This window comes from Pelophylax lessonae, assembly GCF_965119305.1.
Source record: "Pelophylax lessonae genome assembly, chromosome: 1".
In the NCBI taxonomy this organism is placed as follows: Eukaryota; Metazoa; Chordata; class Amphibia; order Anura; family Ranidae; genus Pelophylax; species Pelophylax lessonae.
The window spans coordinates 718866393-718875543 of NC_138768.1; positions in this window are offsets into that span (position 1 = coordinate 718866393).

The window sequence follows — 9151 nt, forward strand, 5'->3', positions numbered from 1 at the left end:
TGCCTCCCACACCATCCCAGGTTCCGCAGAACCCTCGTTGCTCTCCCAATATGTCTGAATAACCTTCTCCAGCCGGGAGGTAATCTGCTCATTTTGGAGCCATCCAGAGGACAGCCTCCAGCCCCGCTCTCTAGCCTCCACCTGGAGGTGCACTGTCAAGAGAAGCGGGTTATGATCAGACACCCCCCCGGCCAGATAGTCAGCAGTGGAAAGGAGGGATTGCAGACGAGCGTTCCCAAAAGCTAGGTCAATGCGGGCCGCAGAACGATGCGAGGCGGAAAGATGAGAATAACACCGATCATCAGGATGCTTCCAACGCCAGAGTTCCACCAGGCCCAAAGCAGATGCCCAGGCCAAGAGGTCAAGCGAGGCCGGCCGACTGGAGTTGGAAGTATCCAACCCACCATCCAGAATGGCATTAAAATCCCCCATCAAGAGCACTGGCAATGAAACATGATCAGAAAGTTTGTTCATAAGGTCATACAGTAGTTGCACCCTAAAGGGTGGAGGCACATAGACATTAATCAGAAGCAGTTTGAGAGAATATAAGGTAACGACTAAAGCCACATAGCGTCCCTCCGGGTCGGAGACCACCTGGTGGATGGAGCAAGGAATCGCTTTACTAATCAGGATCGTGACCCCCCGTGCATAGGTGGAATGAGTGGCGTGAAACGCCTTTTGTATCCAGGGTTTTCTAAGTGCCCGGACCAAACTACCATCCAGGTGGGTCTCCTGAAGGAGGAACATGTGTGGTCTGTGTTGCTTAAGATATTGAAATACAGCAGCCCGCTTATACTTGCTATTAAGCCCCCTCACATTCCATGAGAGGAATCTATAAACATCAGCCATGGGGGGCATGTAGAAAAGGAAAAATAAAAATAAAAGGGGGATGAAAAAAACAGTCAGGGATGGCCAGGAAGTCCACAATCCAGTTGTCCGAGTCACATTCAGTGCACCACAGAGACCAACAGGCCCCGAGGATCCATATAGTCAGGAGGAGGTAAAGCTGCCCAGAAAAAAACTGCCCAAATGCCCTTGTACCAGCAACATCAAACAAGCCAGGGAGTCCTGGCAAAACCCAGCTGGCACGGGCCTGAAGCCCCAAACTTCCCAACATGAGAGTCAGTGAACGCTGTGCAGTGCAAACAAAGTTCGACAGGAACCAAATGAGTGTAGTAGAGACTCCAACGGAGCCCCCGGGCAGTCAGGAGCACATGAGACCAAAAAAGGGATACAAAACGGGGGGGAAAAAAGAAAAAAGGAAAACCTTGCACAAAGGGACATCAGCACTCCAGGAAGCAGGGGACAGATCCGTGAAGAAGAGCAGTCCGCAGCCGGGAATCAGCGAATACCGTCCATCCACTCTGAGACCTCTTGAGGGGATTCAAAAAATTTCACGGAGCCGTTAAATTGAACCCGGAGCCTGCTGGGGTACAGCATGCTATATTTAATTTCCTTATCTCGGAGACGTTTACGGACTTCCGTGAACGACCGGCGTTTCCTCTGGGTTTCAGCCGAAAAGTCGGGGAAGAGCATGATCCGGGTATTCTCAAAGTGTAGGTCTTGATGCTTCCGGGCCTCGGCCAGGAGCATGTCCCGATCCCGATAGTTCAGGAATTTGACCAGGAAGGGCCGTGGCGGGGCCCCCGGCGGCCTAGCGCCCAGGGGAACGCGATGGGCTCGCTCCACAACATATGTGGGGGGGAGATCCGTGAGGGCGAGCAGATCCTTAAAGAATTGTTCCGCAAATATGGCCGGTTTAGACCCCTCCACCCCTTCAGGGAGCCCCACCACTCTCACATTATTGCGGCGTTGGCGGTCTTCAGCATCGTCCGCACGGTGCTGCAGGGACTTGACCAGGCCCTGGAGTTCCGCAAGTTGGGCGGCATGAGTGGTCGTGCTGTCCTCCACGTTGGAGATGCGGCCCTCCGCAGTAGCAATGCGGCCCCTCACCTTATCAAGGTCGTGGCGTATCAGGGTGCACTCTGAGGCCAGATGGTCGATCCGCACCATGAGGGAGGCCTTGCAGTCATCGATGGCCGCCAGGATCGGAGCTGTAATGGCCCGCTGGTCTGCCTCCTGCTGTGTGACAGAGGACTGGGACGTAGCCGGCTGCACCTGAGGAGAATCGTCCGCCCGCTGCTCCGGCTCCATGGTCACACTCTCCCTCGAGGCGCGCTGCGGTGTGTGCAATGGCGCCAAGATGGCGGAGGCGGAGCTCTGTGCCTGGCCGCGAGCGGAGCGGGTCTGGCGTTGATCCTTCCGGGTCTTACCGGGAGTGCCGGAGGCCGATGTAGGCATCCCCAGGATGAGCAGATGTTCCCCCACCGAACAGGAGCGGTTACAAGCCCGGGAAAACGGTCAGGAAGGATTAATGGCAGGATAGAACCAGGAGCTCCGCCGAGACACGTCCTGTCTTGCTCACATCCGGACACGCCCACCCTGTACAGAAGTCTTTGAACAATCATCCAGCTTTACAAAAGCTCACACTCTAACTAAATATGAAACAAGATGAATTTAGTATTTCCTATTCTGGCCCAACTGGTGGCGTCCAGCTCCGGGCGGGTTCCAGGTGCAAACCAACATCCAGCTGCAAACTCCAGGTTTCTCATTCTTTCACTAACCTGACACTGAGATATGAGTGGGTTAAGTTCACATTCCTCCTTGAAGGTCCCTCCTTCAAGAAGCGGGAGGCCGATCCCCAACCCCCCTCCAGTCGGAACAGCATAAAGACCCAAAAATGAAGGGGGTACCCTACCCGGAGACATCATAAACAGCTATGGGTCAGCAGCAAAATCTCCAGATTCATGGCAAGGCCAATCAAGTTGCACCCTTCACACTGAGAGCATCTTTAAAACATCACCCTAGACATCAGTCAGCCCTCTTACTTTTCAATTTTTTTTACCAAAACTGTACAGTAGTCTTTGAAAAATCATTCAGCTTTACAAAAATCTCACACTCTAACTAAATATGAAACAAGATGAATTTAGTATTTCTTATTCTGGCCCAACTGGTGGCGTCCCGCTCCGGGCGGGTTCCAGGTGCAAACCAACATCTGGCTGCAAACTCCAGGTTTCTTTCACTAACCTGACACTGAGATTTGAGCGGGTTAAGTTCACATTCCTCCTTGAAGCTCCCTCCTTCAAGAAGCGGGAGGCCGATCCAGCCGGAACAGCATAAAGACCCAAAAATGAAGGGGGTACCCTACCCGGAGACATCATAAACAGCTATGGGTCAGCATCGAAATCTCCAGACTCGTGGCGAGGCCAATCAAGTTGCCCCCTTCACACTGAAAAGCATCTTTAAAACATCACCCTAGACATCAGTCAGCCCAATTCCTTTTCAAAATGTTTTACCAACCTGTACAGTAGTCTTTGAATAATCATCCAGCTTTACAAAAGCTCACACTCTAACTAAATATGAAACAAGATGAATTTAGTATTTTTTATTCTGGCCCAACTGGTGGCATCCAGCCATGGGCAGGTTCCAGGTGCAAACCAACATCCAGCTGCAAACTCCAGGTTTCTCATTCTTTCACTAACCTGACACTAAGATTTGACCGGGTTAAGTTCACATTCCTCCTTGAAGGTCCCTCCTTCAAGAAGCGGGAGGCCGATCCCCAACCCCCCTCCAGCCGGAACAGCATAAAGACCCAAAAATGAAGGGGGTACCCTACCCGGAGACATCATAAACAGCTATGGGTCAGCAGCGAAATCTCCAGATTCATGGCAAGGCCAATCAAGTTGCACCCTTCACACTGAAAAGCATCTTTAAAACATCACCCTAGACATCAGTCAGCCCTCTTACTTTTCAAAATGTTTTACCAACCTGTACAGTAGTCTTTGAACAATCATTCAGCTTTACAATATCTCACACTCTAACAAAATATGAAACAAGATGAATTTAGTATTTCTTATTCTGGCCCAACTGGTGGCGTCCAGCTCCGGGCGGGTTCCAGGTGCAAACCAACATCCAGCTGCAAACTCCAGGTTTCTCATTCTTTCACTAACCTGACACTGAGATTTGAGCGGGTTAAGTTCACATTCCTCCTTGAAGGTCCCTGCTTCAAGAAGCGGGAGGCCGATCCCCAACCCCCCTCCAGCCGGAACAGCATAAAGACCCAAAAATGAAGGGGGTACTCTACCCGGAGACATCATAAACAGCTATGGGTCAGCAGTGAAATCTCCAGATTCATGGCAAGGCCAATCAAGTTGCACCCTTCACACTGAAAAGCATCTTTAAAACATCACCCTAGACATCAGTCAGCCCTCTTACTTTTCAAAATGTTTTACCAACCTGTACAGTAGTCTTTGAACAATCATTCAGCTTTACAATATCTCACACTCTAACAAAATATGAAACAAGATGAATTTAGTATTTCCTTTTCTGGCCCAACTGGTGGCGTCCAGCTCCGGGCGGGTTCCAGGTGCAAACCAACATCCAGCTGCAAACTCCAGGTTTCTCATTCTTTCACTAACCTGACACTGAGATTTGAGCGGGTTAAGTTCACATTCCTCCTTGAAGGTCCCTCCTTCAAGAAGCGGGAGGCCGATCCCCAACCCCCCTCCAGCCTGAACAGCATAAAGACCCAAAAATGAAGGGGGTACCCTACCCGGAGACATCATAAACAGCTATGGGTCAGCAGCGAAATCTCCAGACTCATGGTGAGGCCAATCAAGTTGCCCCCTTCACACTGAAAAGCATCTTTAAAATATACATATAACTGTTTGTATCTTTATATATATATATATTTTTTTTTTTGTCTGCTTGTAATAAATCTAAGAGTCTTTTAGTTGAATCAAAGGGTCAAAAATGAAACTGTAAAAAAATTGATACTTTTTCTGTTTTGATATTTTTAACCAAAGGATTCTAAGCCTGCCCACCACGACAAGGTAGACTCTTTTAGAGCAGGATCTACACTAAACTACACTATGCTAACTGACTGGATGCTAGTCATCATTTCTTTAGAGTTGGATAGCTGTATGAATTAGGCCCCATCCTATACGCTGCCTTCTTCATTTTATCGACTTGTTTACCAAGATCTATATAAGAGAAACCCTTTTCTTACACAAAATGGACATCAGGTTTGAAACGGTTGAAACTGTTACAATTTGGCGGGTGATGTGGTGGTCAGCAATGACCATCTGTCATTTCCGTACACATTGTACTAAATATGAAACAAGATGAATTTAGTATTTCTTATTCTGACCCAACTGGTGGCGTCCAGATCCGGGCGGGTTCCAAGTGCAAACCAACATCCAGCTGCAAACTCCAGGTTTCTCATTCTTTCACTAACCTTACACTGAGATTTGAGCGGGTTAAGTTCACATTCCTCCTTAAAGGTCCCTCCTTCAAGAAGCGGGAGGCCGATCCCCAACCCCCCTCCAGCCGGAACAGCATAAAGACCCAAAAATGAAGGGGGTACCCTACCCGGAGACATCATAAATAGCTATGGGTCAGCAGCGAAATCTCCAGATTCATGGCAAGGCCAATCAAGTTGCACCCTTCACACTCAAAAGCATCTTTAAAACAACACCCTAGACATCAGTCAGCCCTCTTAGTTTTCAAAATGTTTTACCAACCTGTACAGAAGTCTTTGAACAATCATCCAGCTTTACAAAAGCTCACACTCTAACTAAATATGAAACAAGATGAATTTAGTATTTCCTATTCTGGCCCAACTGGTGGCGTCCAGCTCCGGGCGGGTTCCAGGTGCAAACCAACATCCAGCTGCAAACTCCAGGTTTCTCATTCTTTCACTAACCTGACACTGAGATATGAGTGGGTTAAGTTCACATTCCTCCTTGAAGGTCCCTCCTTCAAGAAGCGGGAGGCCGATCCCCAACCCCCCTCCAGTCGGAACAGCATAAAGACCCAAAAATGAAGGGGGTACCCTACCCGGAGACATCATAAACAGCTATGGGTCAGCAGCAAAATCTCCAGATTCATGGCAAGGCCAATCAAGTTGCACCCTTCACACTGAGAGCATCTTTAAAACATCACCCTAGACATCAGTCAGCCCTCTTACTTTTCAAATTTTTTTACCAAAACTGTACAGTAGTCTTTGAAAAATCATTCAGCTTTACAAAAATCTCACACTCTAACTAAATATGAAACAAGATGAATTTAGTATTTCTTATTCTGGCCCAACTGGTGGCGTCCCGCTCCGGGCGGGTTCCAGGTGCAAACCAACATCTGGCTGCAAACTCCAGGTTTCTTTCACTAACCTGACACTGAGATTTGAGCGGGTTAAGTTCACATTCCTCCTTGAAGCTCCCTCCTTCAAGAAGCGGGAGGCCGATCCAGCCGGAACAGCATAAAGACCCAAAAATGAAGGGGGTACCCTACCCGGAGACATCATAAACAGCTATGGGTCAGCATCGAAATCTCCAGACTCGTGGCGAGGCCAATCAAGTTGCCCCCTTCACACTGAAAAGCATCTTTAAAACATCACCCTAGACATCAGTCAGCCCAATTCCTTTTCAAAATGTTTTACCAACCTGTACAGTAGTCTTTGAATAATCATCCAGCTTTACAAAAGCTCACACTCTAACTAAATATGAAACAAGATGAATTTAGTATTTTTTATTCTGGCCCAACTGGTGGCATCCAGCCATGGGCAGGTTCCAGGTGCAAACCAACATCCAGCTGCAAACTCCAGGTTTCTCATTCTTTCACTAACCTGACACTAAGATTTGACCGGGTTAAGTTCACATTCCTCCTTGAAGGTCCCTCCTTCAAGAAGCGGGAGGCCGATCCCCAACCCCCCTCCAGCCGGAACAGCATAAAGACCCAAAAATGAAGGGGGTACCCTACCCGGAGACATCATAAACAGCTATGGGTCAGCAGCGAAATCTCCAGATTCATGGCAAGGCCAATCAAGTTGCACCCTTCACACTGAAAAGCATCTTTAAAACATCACCCTAGACATCAGTCAGCCCTCTTACTTTTCAAAATGTTTTACCAACCTGTACAGTAGTCTTTGAACAATCATTCAGCTTTACAATATCTCACACTCTAACAAAATATGAAACAAGATGAATTTAGTATTTCTTATTCTGGCCCAACTGGTGGCGTCCAGCTCCGGGCGGGTTCCAGGTGCAAACCAACATCCAGCTGCAAACTCCAGGTTTCTCATTCTTTCACTAACCTGACACTGAGATTTGAGCGGGTTAAGTTCACATTCCTCCTTGAAGGTCCCTGCTTCAAGAAGCGGGAGGCCGATCCCCAACCCCCCTCCAGCCGGAACAGCATAAAGACCCAAAAATGAAGGGGGTACTCTACCCGGAGACATCATAAACAGCTATGGGTCAGCAGCGAAATCTCCAGATTCATGGCAAGACCAATCAAGTTGCACCCTTCACACTGAAAAGCATCTTTAAAACATCACCCTAGACATCAGTCAGCCCTCTTACTTTTCAAAATGTTTTACCAACCTGTACAGTAGTCTTTGAACAATCATTCAGCTTTACAATATCTCACACTCTAACAAAATATGAAACAAGATGAATTTAGTATTTCCTTTTCTGGCCCAACTGGTGGCGTCCAGCTCCGGGCGGGTTCCAGGTGCAAACCAACATCCAGCTGCAAACTCCAGGTTTCTCATTCTTTCACTAACCTGACACTGAGATTTGAGCGGGTTAAGTTCACATTCCTCCTTGAAGGTCCCTCCTTCAAGAAGCGGGAGGCCGATCCCCAACCCCCCTCCAGCCTGAACAGCATAAAGACCCAAAAATGAAGGGGGTACCCTACCCGGAGACATCATAAACAGCTATGGGTCAGCAGCGAAATCTCCAGACTCATGGTGAGGCCAATCAAGTTGCCCCCTTCACACTGAAAAGCATCTTTAAAATATACATATAACTGTTTGTATCTTTATATATATATATATATTTTTTTTTGTCTGCTTGTAATAAATCTAAGAGTCTTTTAGTTGAATCAAAGGGTCAAAAATGAAACTGTAAAAAAATTGATACTTTTTCTGTTTTGATATTTTTAACCAAAGGATTCTAAGCCTGCCCACCACGACAAGGTAGACTCTTTTAGAGCAGGATCTACACTAAACTACACTATGCTAACTGACTGGATGCTAGTCATCATTTCTTTAGAGTTGGATAGCTGTATGAATTAGGCCCCATCCTATACGCTGCCTTCTTCATTTTATCGACTTGTTTACCAAGATCTATATAAGAGAAACCCATTTCTTACACAAAATGGACATCAGGTTTGAAACGGTTGAAACTGTTACAATTTGGCGGGTGATGTGGTGGTCAGCAATGACCATCTGTCATTTCCGTACACATTGTACTAAATATGAAACAAGATGAATTTAGTATTTCTTATTCTGACCCAACTGGTGGCGTCCAGATCCGGGCGGGTTCCAAGTGCAAACCAACATCCAGCTGCAAACTCCAGGTTTCTCATTCTTTCACTAACCTTACACTGAGATTTGAGCGGGTTAAGTTCACATTCCTCCTTAAAGGTCCCTCCTTCAAGAAGCGGGAGGCCGATCCCCAACCCCCCTCCAGCCGGAACAGCATAAAGACCCAAAAATGAAGGGGGTACCCTACCCGGAGACATCATAAATAGCTATGGGTCAGCAGCGAAATCTCCAGATTCATGGCAAGGCCAATCAAGTTGCACCCTTCACACTCAAAAGCATCTTTAAAACAACACCCTAGACATCAGTCAGCCCTCTTAGTTTTCAAAATGTTTTACCAACCTGTACAGAAGTCTTTGAACAATCATCCAGCTTTACAAAAGCTCACACTCTAACTAAATATGAAACAAGATGAATTTAGTATTTCCTATTCTGGCCCAACTGGTGGCGTCCAGCTCCGGGCGGGTTCCAGGTGCAAACCAACATCCAGCTGCAAACTCCAGGTTTCTCATTCTTTCACTAACCTGACACTGAGATATGAGTGGGTTAAGTTCACATTCCTCCTTGAAGGTCCCTCCTTCAAGAAGCGGGAGGCCGATCCCCAACCCCCCTCCAGTCGGAACAGCATAAAGACCCAAAAATGAAGGGGGTACCCTACCCGGAGACATCATAAACAGCTATGGGTCAGCAGCAAAATCTCCAGATTCATGGCAAGGCCAATCAAGTTGCACCCTTCACACTGAGAGCATCTTTAAAACATCACCCTAGACA